Below are 12,320 nucleotides of genomic sequence, written 5' to 3'. Positions count from 1 at the left end.
CACAATAATAATAATATTGTCATCATGTCATGTCAAATACATACATAAATGAATAAAAAAAAGTAAATTCAGACATTACATTTCATCTTCTACTTTATAATTGAAAAACAACACTTACTAGTTAGTTTCGTGGTTCTAGAAGGAAATTACGACTTTTCATATTTTGAATTTTGAATATGAAAATGGAAAACAAAAAAAAAAGTGTTTGATGGGATAAAAGTGAAGATGAACTGGAAAAGAAGATGCAACTGTGCAATTAGAATATAAAGATAAAGATAAAATTAGAATAAAATAAAAATGATAATTAATGAGGGAAATCCTCTTTTTATATACTAGCGGAAACATTGGCATTGTCATGCCTATTTATCCGAATTATAATTTTGAATTAGGTTGACAGAATATTATTTTTTAAAAATAAATAAGAAAAACATTTTAAATTATGTTTACAATTACTTCATAATTTAAAATTTAAATTCAAATTTTAATTTTTTTAAGAAAAATCACAAGAGAAATTCCTTTATATATGTACAGAGGTATAAAAGATATAAATAAAATTAGTAGTTAAAGTAATTTCATGAATATATATATATATATATATATATATTCTTTTTCGTTTTTATTTTTATTCTAAATTTAAATAATTTCACTTTGCTTCTTTTTACATGTTTATTTTATTTTTTCTTTTTGAATCCAACAATTAATAGAATATTAATTTTTAAAATTAAAGAAAAAATAATAATTTGAATTATGTTTACAATTACTTCCTAATTCATAATTTATAATTCATAATTTTAAATTTAAAAATTTAAATTTTATATTTAGTTTTTAAAAATAAAAAAATAACAAATATTTTATCTTATATATTTTTAAAATAATAAAATAAAATATAAGTATAAAAATATATATGAAAAGAAAAAGTAAGTTGCAAAGTTTTTTACAATAAATTTGTACGTAGAAAAGATCAGAATGCCTGGCGGTGCATGCCACCAAGAGAAACGGCGTTACAAGAGCAATTGAATATATTTTTCTCATCTTTTCTATTGAACACCTATCTTAGAAGCAATATTCACCTTCAACTTTCTTCTTTGCAGCAGCTCTCTACTCCACAACGCCGTCACAGTACTCTTCATTTCTATTGTCACCGCCACAATACTTTTTACGTCCAGTATCACCATTACAATAGTCATTTATCTTTATTTATTATCTAAGTAGAAAAAATTATATTATGGGATTGCTTACAAATCAATATATTTTATATTCTAAAATTTGTATTACAAAATTTATATTTTAAATTTTATAATTCGAAATAGAATGATAATTCATAATACAAATCATAATTTATAATTATATTATGGATTGTTCAATTTAAAATGAAAAATTTTTATTTTAAATTCTATAATACATTATGTAAATTTTTTTATTCTAAATTTGGAATATAAAACTTTCATGACAAATTATAAAATTAGAAATAAGCAAACTTAGTAATTTTGAAAATATGGGTGTTACAAGAAAATATGGAGTTGTAGGAAGAATTTTGTCTCTTTTAGTATCCATAAAAAATAAGCATCAAAGAGGCTCAGTAAGTTTCTTCCTGCACTCCTCATTTTGCTTCTTGCACTCTTTCATTTTTCTTCTTGCATTATCTTTAAAATACCGAAATTATCCTTTCACAATTGAATAGAGATTCTGTAAGAAAAAGTATTTCCAAAATAGCGGTTTCATAAGCAAAAGAGTATTTCCAGAGTAGGAAATTCAAAATATAAAAATTCATTCCGAAATATTCTTTCTAGAATAATTTGTTTGATTTCCAGATTGATAAATTCAGAATTAATAAAATGTGTTCTAGAAAATATGTTCTTGAGATATTTCGGAAAGATTAATCAGAAATCAATTTTAAAAGAGGTAGGTAAAACGGTCTTCTTCGAAAATGATAGAGTGCATGAAAAAAATTGTTAGGGTACAGAAAGAAATTTGTTAGGATAGAGGAAGAAACAGGCAGAGGCCCAATGATCACGTGAGTCCCATTTCAACTCAGAAGAAAAAGGACTTGCCCCACTACTACACTAATATTTACATCAACCGTTTTGACATGCACCAACACATTTTTAAATTTCAAAAAATGATTTTTATTCTGAAAAATGAAAATTTAGAATTGGAAATAATACATTCCGAAAAACAGCTAGAAGATATTATTATGTTTTAAAAATAAAAAATTTAAAATAAAATTCAAAAATAAAAATCTTATTTCAAAAAGCAATTCCAATTTTTTTTTTAAAATATATTCTAATAAAAGAGGTCCAAAATATATTTTTATTCATATTCTTATTTTATTTAAGGGCCTCTTCATTCTTTCCCACTAAAATTTGGTGCATGCTCAAATTTGATATGAAGCAATTGACATTAATATATAATCATAATTAGATCAAAGTTTATGAGAGAATAGGCTATTTTTATTTTACATCACAATGTCCTGATGCTGAACAAGAACCTACAACAGGTATTATACCTTACACAAATATCACCAAAAAAAAAAAAAAGACAAATAAATTTATCAACTGCAGTAGAAAAAATAGGAGGTAGCAACATGTTGTGATTAATTCAAATTTATTTGTTTTGTATTGGTGTTAATCATTCTAAATAAATGTGTTGTAATATTTTTAGACATATTATATATATAATATACAGAGCTTTCATTTATTCTTTTCTTTTTCCCCACCTAATAATTCTTAATATATTTTAAGAAAAACTGACTTTATCAACTCAAGCTCCAACCAAACATACAACGACAAAATGAATTATGATTTAAAAAAAAAAAACTTTGAAAATTGTTTAATATTTAACTGATACGAAAATAAGTCATTTTTACAAAAATCATTTAGCAGTGATAACTTCTGAAAAGTATCATAAATATCATTATTATGGTGAATTATTGTAGAATTATTATTTTTGTCCAACTTGTAATAAAATATATGAGCATTCAGTTATTTATTAGTTTTACTATTGTAAAGTTTAAGATTCACTAACGACTATGAATATTCCAAGTTCAAACTTTTTATTACGAATGACATTGATTAATATAAGAAAAAAAAATAATCATTGATGTTAAATTAATTAGATACCATCAATGACTAACGTGAAGTTTAAATTTCCATCGTGTAATATTTAGTATTATTATGTAGAATTAGTATTATTAAGTAATATTTAGTTGTTCAACTAAATTTGTATGTTTAGCAAAGATTATTTTTTAAACAATTAAAATTAAAGTTTTAAGTTATATTTAAATATAAATTAAAAGGTTAACTATTTAGTAACATTTTTACAAAATTTATTATTCCTCTAAACTTTGTTTCTCATAATTTTATTTTAAGTTATGATACATCATATTTTCTCTAATCATAAGTTATCATGGAGGTGACTAATAGAGTTTAACATCATCTAAATCAAGCAAATTTTTTCTTTGAATAAGATTTAATAAATCTCTAATTTCTCTAAATCCTAAATCCTAAAACAATATAAATCAATTAAATTTTGTCTTCAAATTTGTATTATCAAATCTCTTGTTTATTCTATCAAACTTTGTCTTAGAGTAAATTTTTACTCTAAAATCTCTACACCTTAAGAAAATAATCAAATAGTAACTAAATTTAGACATAAAAAATAATTAGTCACTATATTAACTAATTTCTTTTTTTTTAATAATATTTTTTTCATGTGATGGCAGATGATTGTTGTTTCTTGAGGTGTCAGCTTAGCTGAGATGTCAAGTTGCATAGTGATGCCTAACACGAAAACTTTATAAAAAAAAAAAATAGATACATATTTACAAACTAGAAAATTAGTAGTATTTAACATGATTTCTATTATTAATAACATGTTATTAAATCGTTTTTAAATTAATATCTAAATTAGTTACCAAAATTTGAACTATTAATATTTTAGATTTTAAATTAGTTTCTAAAATACTAATAGAGACTAATTTAGAACATAAATAGTCAGTAGCTAGTAGCTAGTAGCTAATACCAATTTATAATATATTTTGTAAATTTTTATTAATAATAAAAACTACTTTAGATACCAATAATTTTTTAGTTTTTAAAATGATATTTAATTTAGTCAATATAACTAATTGTTTTGGTATCTAAAATTAGTTTCTATTTAACAATCTTCTTGTAGTGCTAGATGTTTTTTTTTTCTTTTGTGTTTGCATATGATTTGCAAGGCTTGCATTTGGGATTTGAACTAATTAGATCAATTTATGTTAATCAAGGTTTGTAGCTATATGGTTTTTTTTTTTTGGGAAAAAGTTAGGATTCCCTTAACTTTACCTAGTCGTTGGTTTCTTTTATTATGGAACACTATAAGCGTGATAAAAGGAGTTAATACATTTACTTAATTTCATGTGCTTTGAATCTTTGTATGCGTGAGAATGTGGAAACCTGCATTGTGAGCGAATTGAATTGAATTAGTACTTGATTTAACAATTTTTTTTGTGAAATATTGTTATGATGCTTTTGAGTTTACGGAAATAAATCATTTAGATTATGGGTCCTAAAATGATGTTGAGGTTGGAAATAGAAATTTACGAAGTTAAGAATTCAGTAAGACTTTAAATAAATTAGTATGTTGGTTTGTGTAAATTTTGAACTTTTATCATAATTTACCAATTATATAGTTAGATCTAGGTTTTATGAGTTAATGTTAAAATATTTTATAATGACATTGGTTTCTTTTGAAAATGTTACAATCTATTTTGGATTAACTATATGCATTGTAGAAAATATCGCAATTTATTTTGGTTTATTTTTGTTCGAACGAGATATTCTAATAAGATAAAAATATAGGGTTTATTATTTTCTTGTTCAAGTGAGCGAGATAAAGATAAATCTTGTGTCTTTGAATACTTTTGGATACAAGATATTGTATTGCACAAGTTTTGTGGGAGGACGGATAAGTACTTACTATTGAGCAATTGGTAATCTTGTTTGTGCTAATAGATAGAAAATTATGTATGTTGTATGCAGATACCTAATGTAGTATTGTGCCTCTTTGTGGTTGACCCTCATATGTGTGTCGTCCCTTTGTGGGTGCATGGTGAAAGATAACAAAAATGATATTATGTAGTATTAAACATAAAACACATTACGAAAATGAGATATATTGACTTTAGTGATAATATGATCACGCATATTAAGATATCAAAAGATAAAAAACTTAAGAAGATTCTTATATTAATTTATTTTTTTATAGTAAAGGCAAATAATTACCTAACACAAGGAACCAATGTTTATTTTATCAATAGTGTTTTCAACAGGTTAGATGTTAACTGTTGGAGATCCCACATCGACTAGAGATTAGAGTCTTTCATTGTATATAAGTGGGTGCAAACCTCAATCTCATGAGCCGGTTTGATGGGGTTGAGTTAGGCTTAAAGTCCACTTTGTAATATGGTATCAGAGCCATTTCGAGCCTATCCTAGTGAGTGTTTGTGTTTGTTCTTTATTGTGAGAATATGAATTAGTTTACCATTATGTATGTGCTGTCCATTACTAAAATCATACTTGATATGTCAAGAACAAGTTATTCCCAAAATAGTAATAGAAAGATAAAATTGAGCCAAACAAATTTTATTTCTTTAATAATATTTTCAAGTTAGCTTTTAATATACATATATATTCTATCAACTAATATAATAATTAATAACATTATTGTTACATTCTTCTATTATTATTTTTATTATATATTAATTTAGTGAGATTTTTAAAGTAAAAGAAAAATTAGAATATGAATTCTCACTACAAATAAGTTCCGATATTTAACACAATCATATAATTTACCATAATCTTAAATTCTTTTGATAGAAGTTCGTTCATTTACCTCTTAATTTTTTGAAAAATCTTCTAGTTAGTTAATTAAATATATCATTTTCTTAGTATTGTAATTATGTGAATTTGATATAATATATTAATTTATTTTTATTAACTAAACAGGTTAACCAACATAAAATCGTAATTGATAAAATAATAAAGATATATTCATGTCTTGATTAAAGAAATTAGGGATGACAAAACAGGGCGGGCTATGCGGACGGTCTATGACCCGCTGAAAAAATTGCAGGCAGACGCCTATCCCAATCCGTTGACTCGCTTAGGTTCGTCCCACATAATCCACAGCCCACACTGACTAAGTGTGGGACGAAACGAGCTATCAACGTAACTTAAAAATCTAGAAAATTCATTTTGCACCCTCAAATTTTCTTTATTCAACCTCAATTTTTTAAAAATTCTAAAATTATCCTTTCCAAATTCTATAATGTTGAAGATAAATTTGTATTTTTATTGTATAATAAATTTGTATTTTTATTGTATAATATGAAATATTGTACAATTCAAAACACAAATTTATAAAATCAAAATTCATTCAATTTCACATTCTCAAAATTTTACTCATCAAATTATTATAAAATTAAGCCTTTAAGCAATTAAGTTACCATATATATATAGGATAATTTAAAAGTGAGTTGCTGAGTCAATTTAAACAAACTTATCCAAAAGTGTATAAGAAAAAAAAAGTTTATCTTTTAAACTAAAAGTAACTTATATACAAAAGTTTAAAATATTTTTTTTTTAGAAAAACTACATCAAAGAGTTTATATACTTAATCTAATTTTAATTTATAGAAAAGTTCATTTAATTTTATTTTATTTTCTTCTTAAAGTGTTTATAATTTGTTTTCCAAATATACTTCAGGAATGACTATAGGAGAGTTATCTATCCTTTTCATAATCCATTATTTTATGATCCAATGTTTCTAATAATAAAAAATTAATCTTAATTAAATTTTAGGAATATAAATAGTTAAAATAACATGTAATTATTTTAAAACAAATATAATTGTTTGTCATATTGGATAATACACATTAATAACTGATTTTTTTTTTTAACATTTATGTGAATTATTTTTCACCTTCTTCCACCTAACTTGAAGTAAGAAAGTGGTAATAGTACATTGGTAGCATAAACGTAAAGTTGTTCCAGAAAAACTTAAACTCTTGTCAAAACAAAGATGAGTAGATACAGGGAATGCAAAACAACTATATATGGAAAGACTTCATAGAATTTACAGATACATATATGGAAAGACTTGTTAGAATTTACCATTATCACATGTCACAATATAATTTTAAAATTCTTATATTTTTTATGTGAAAATTATATTTTAATAAAAGAAAATAATTATGTTTTCAATTGTAATATATTTTAAGATTTTTAATATATCCACACTTTTTATAAAATAATTAACCACACGACATCGTGAAAAAAAAAGCTTATACTACATTGTTTTCGTAACGATTCATTTCAAATTATATAAAATTGACTTATAAATATATAACACGGTGTCATTGTGTTTTATTATATTTTTCACATAATAAATAAAATTACATAAAAAATAATAATACATATATACTTTCATCTATATTTTTTTTTATTATAACACGGTGTAATAAATATGCAGAAGCACCCATAACAAGTGTCTTTTCTATATACATATGTTTTTACCGTATTTACTTATTTTTTATAGTTGTATTGTGTCACACACACACTCTTGTTTTTATTAACCAATCTTCTTATTTTTAGACTCTACAATATAATGATTTTTTAAATACATAAAATTAGGTTATTTTGAAAAAAAATCAATACATTCAATATAATGTCAAATTTTTAAATATTTTAATTGGTATGTTAAGAAACTAGCTACAAGAATATTAGGGATGTAAGTATTTTAAATCGATTAGAGTGTAATTTAATTATTGACTAAATTTAATTAGATTGAATTGGATCAATTTTGTTGGATTTTATTGTTGTTGTTTAATAATCCAACTTAATAGGTTATTAAACTGAGTAATTTTAGAAAATTATTTATTAATTTTTTCAAACAAATAAATATGTTTAATGTTTTTCTTATTATAAATTATAAAGTAACAAAATATGTACATAAATAAAATTTATATGATAGAATGTAAATATATAATTAATAATTAATTAAATTTTATAATAAGATTATTTTTATCAGATATTTATTATATAGTTTTGTTAGATTAAAAATTACAAGTTTATCATTGAACTTAATTTTAATTGAATATGTTAAATGAAAGTCAATCAAATTTATACACATATAGTAATATAATTAAGTGGAGTTGAAATGGTAGGTTGGGTAGAATTTTGTTGTGGCCATTAATTAAAAGATACATTTTCTCAACAAACTTTAGGTCCAATAAATTTATTAATTAATGGAGGCATCCCAATTTTGCAATCTAAATTGAAGAGGATTATGATTCTTTAAAATCAAGAAGAACCTGAAATACGAATTTTATCAATTTAAAACAATAAATGTGATTGAAATAGTTACATTCGTCATCCTATAGTAGATGATGAAAGGGATAGACGTAGATGTAGGTTAGGGTTAGGGTTGTTATGAGAACATTGAAATTAAAAACATTTTTTTAGTACATTCCCTTCCCATGCCTAATTAATACTCAACAATTCAAATCAATTACGTAAAGCCATTTAGAACAGTTTTAGAACTGTTTAAATGAAAATTGTATTTTGGGTAGTGGACTGTTTTCTGATGCAATAACTATTTTAAGGTTATATGTTTGGGTTCAATGTATTTTTAATGTAAATTTGGGTTCAATGTATTTTTAATGTAAATTTGGGTTCAATATTTTTTTTCATTATATTTCGTCTAGAACTTCATTTCAGTATCTGTATTAAAAAATGACTATTAGTTTTTAAACTTAAAATAATATGTGAATTTAGTCTTTTTATATTATTGTAAGAATTAAACAATATACTTAATTATTAAATCAAAGTGTAAAAAATTAAAAAAAATTTGAAGCAGAAAATTATTTGAAAAATACAAAACAGCAAATATATTTGACTTCCAAATTAGATTTCTTTATTAATAATTATAAATGTTGGAGATCCCATATCGACTAGATATTAGAGCCTTTCATTATATATATATAAGTGAGTGCAAACCTCACCCCATTGAGCCGGTTTTATGGGGTTGAGTTAGACTTAAAAGTGTAAGAAATTATGTAAATTAATTTTTATAAAGTGACTCACATGACTTAGAGTTTGAGCTTTGGGCCCAAATATGATTTAATAATAATAATAGAATAAAGGCCCATTGGTTAATGTGAGAAATATATATATCTGATGATATACCTAATGATTTTACGTTTATTCATGTTTTGACTTACATAAAGTCCACTTTCGTAATATGGTATTAGAGTCATTTCGAGCCTATCCTAGCGAGTGTTTGTGTTGGGCCTATCGTGCCACCCGCTACCGGACCAAAATATATAGTCCCACTCTCGGGGTGTGTTGGAGATCCCACATCGACTAGAGATTAAAACCTTTCATTATATATAAGTGGGTGCAAACCTCAACCCTATGAGCCAGTTTTATGGAGTTGAGTTAGACTTAAAGTCCACTTCGTAATAATAAACTATTTAAAAACATTTTTTTTATAAATTTTGATATAGTTTTTATATTTGTTTATATTTTTTAATAATATTTTTGTAATGCGTTAGAATTTGAGGTGTCCATTGAAATGTGAAATTTCATAATTATATTTAATATTATACCTATTAAAAAAATGATATATTTTATTTAATACTATCATACATTAAAATTAAACTCATAAAACAAACATTAGTGTATACATTTTATATTAATTTTATATGTAGATTATAACACTACAATAAAAAAAAGTTTTAACTAAAGTTGTTTAGTGGATGTTAATATAATCATAAAAATTTATTTAATTAATGAAGATTTTTTTAATCTTCGTTAAGTTTCAAAAGTTATTAAAAAAAAAATTCAACAAAAATAACGGAATTTTTTTTAACTTTCGTTAAATTTTAAATGTTTATTTTAAAATCTCAGTAAAATAATATATATTTTTTTAATCTTCGTTAAGTTTTAAAAGTTATTAAAAAAAAACTCAACAAAAATAACAGAAGTTTTTTTAACTTTCGTTAAATTTTAAATGTTTATTTTAAAACCTCAGCAAAATAATAGATATTTTTTAATTTTTCGTTAAATTCAAAAGGTTTATTCTAAAACATCATCAAAATAATGGAATTTTTTTTTAATCTTTGTTAAATTTTAAAAGTTTATTCTAAAATCTAAGCAAAATAATGGAGGTTTTTTTAACCTTTGTTAAATTTCAAAGGTTTTTTCTAAAATCTCAACAAAATAATGGAATTTTTTTTAACTTTCGTTGAATTTCAAAAATTTATTGTAGAACTTGAAAAAAACACTTCAGATATTTTAAAATTTAATAAATAAATAAATATAATTAAATTTATTTATAAATAAATAATTAAAAACTACATAATTTTAATATATTTTATAACTAAATTCTCTAAAATTTTGAAAGTGTAACTTTATTTTACAAATAAGTTTTCTAAAGTTTCAAAAAATTATTTTAAAAACTCAATAAAATAACTTTGGATAATAATTATATCAACAACTAATATTGAATAATAAGTATTTCAACCGTATTTTTTCATATTTTTTATGGTTAATGGTAGTTGGTTTATATAATTCTTAGTTTTTTTTGTTAAGAGCTCATATTTAAAAAAACTTGACTTATTTTGTTTTAGTTTTTTATGTAAGTATATATTATGTGCAATTTTAGATTTAGCTATAATTGTTAATATTTAATTATCATCATTTTGAAATATTTAAAATTAAGAGATTTATTTAAAAATGCATATAATAATTAATTCATTGTGAAAGTGAAAAGTGATAAAATTAATTTATCCTTGCAATATATTCTTGCAATTTTTAGCAAAAACATACATGACTTTAAAACCTACATTTAATAGATAATGCAATTATTTAAGGTATATAAAACAATGATAAATACTAGTTGTTGTCTAACACTGACTTGTGATCCAAATTGGGGCAATAAGGTGATGGAAGAATAAATATTGGAGTAAGAAGAAGATAATGTCTTATTTATTGTTTATTCTTCTTAGATATAATAGACATAAACATGGTTGAATTGTGATTCTTTGTTAGGACTACTGTCACCGACCATTGAGACTGTGCCGAAGAGTCGTGTGTCTACGGTGGAAGAGAGAGAAGCTAGAATGGTCGTTAAAGATGGTGGAAAATGAGGTTGAAGGTTATTTCAAACAAGTCATTTTAATGAGGTTCTTAAACTCATGGTATTTAAGGGTTTTGAAAAGGCTTTTCCCGATGTTTAAAAAAACCCTCAGGAAACACATTCCCCAATGATAATTTAGCGGGGGAAACTACAACCCTAAACAAATGACTTAATAGATATTTTAACTTTGAGTAATGTAAAAATAACCACAATTAAAATCATATTTTCTTGTAGTGTAATCATCATGTCACCTCCTATTTACTTTAATACCTGAAAACATTAATAGTGACGAAAAACGAGAAAATATGAACAACTAAAAATTTAGAAGAAAAAAAAAGGAAAAACATTTTATTTTATATATTTAACATTTTGTATAATTGTGTAAAAAATAGTCTAGGTTTGAAGATATAACTTATTATATCATAGTTATTAGTAAAATATTTATTATATAATCAATTAAGTTAAAAAAATTAATGAATTATATTATAAATATTTTATTTTATTTATTCATATAATTAGTTATATGGAAATGAATTTATGTTTTAAATAAATAATTATTTTTTAATATTGTCCATTATATTAATATTTATTATAATAAAATAATTTATTAATATACAAAATAGTAAAGAAAATAAAATTAATTAATGAGTGATTTACTTTAATTTTTTGTTTTGAAATATTTTTTTTTTCAATATTTTGTCATAATTTCTATTTTAATTTGAGATTTGCTTTTATTTTATTTTTTATTTTTTATGTCAAATTGTTATAAAAAGTTACATAGAACGATTCCAATTATTTTATAAGCGATACTCTATTTTCAACAAGTGAAATTATTTAACTTGAATGATGAATATATTGAAATATTTCTTAATATTTAATTATATTTTTGAATAAAAATTCATTTAATATTTTTAAATGTACTAATTTTAAAAACCATTTTATTAAATAAATCAAACTAATAAAAAAAAATATTCTCTTACTCCAAATAATTTTAGTTTACACTTTTGTACTTTTTATTTTCTTATTTTTCACGTTTACTCCAAATAAACAAAAGACAAAAGACAGCTTCAAGGCAAGTTACTCTTTAGTGAAAAGAAAAGTACAGGAGCCTATAAATACACAAATACCCAACTTCGTGT

Source organism: Phaseolus vulgaris, chromosome 6 (assembly GCF_051622355.1).
Source record: "Phaseolus vulgaris cultivar YP4 chromosome 6, ASM5162235v1, whole genome shotgun sequence".
Taxonomy (NCBI): Eukaryota; Viridiplantae; Streptophyta; class Magnoliopsida; order Fabales; family Fabaceae; genus Phaseolus; species Phaseolus vulgaris.
This window is presented reverse-complemented; position numbering follows the sequence as displayed.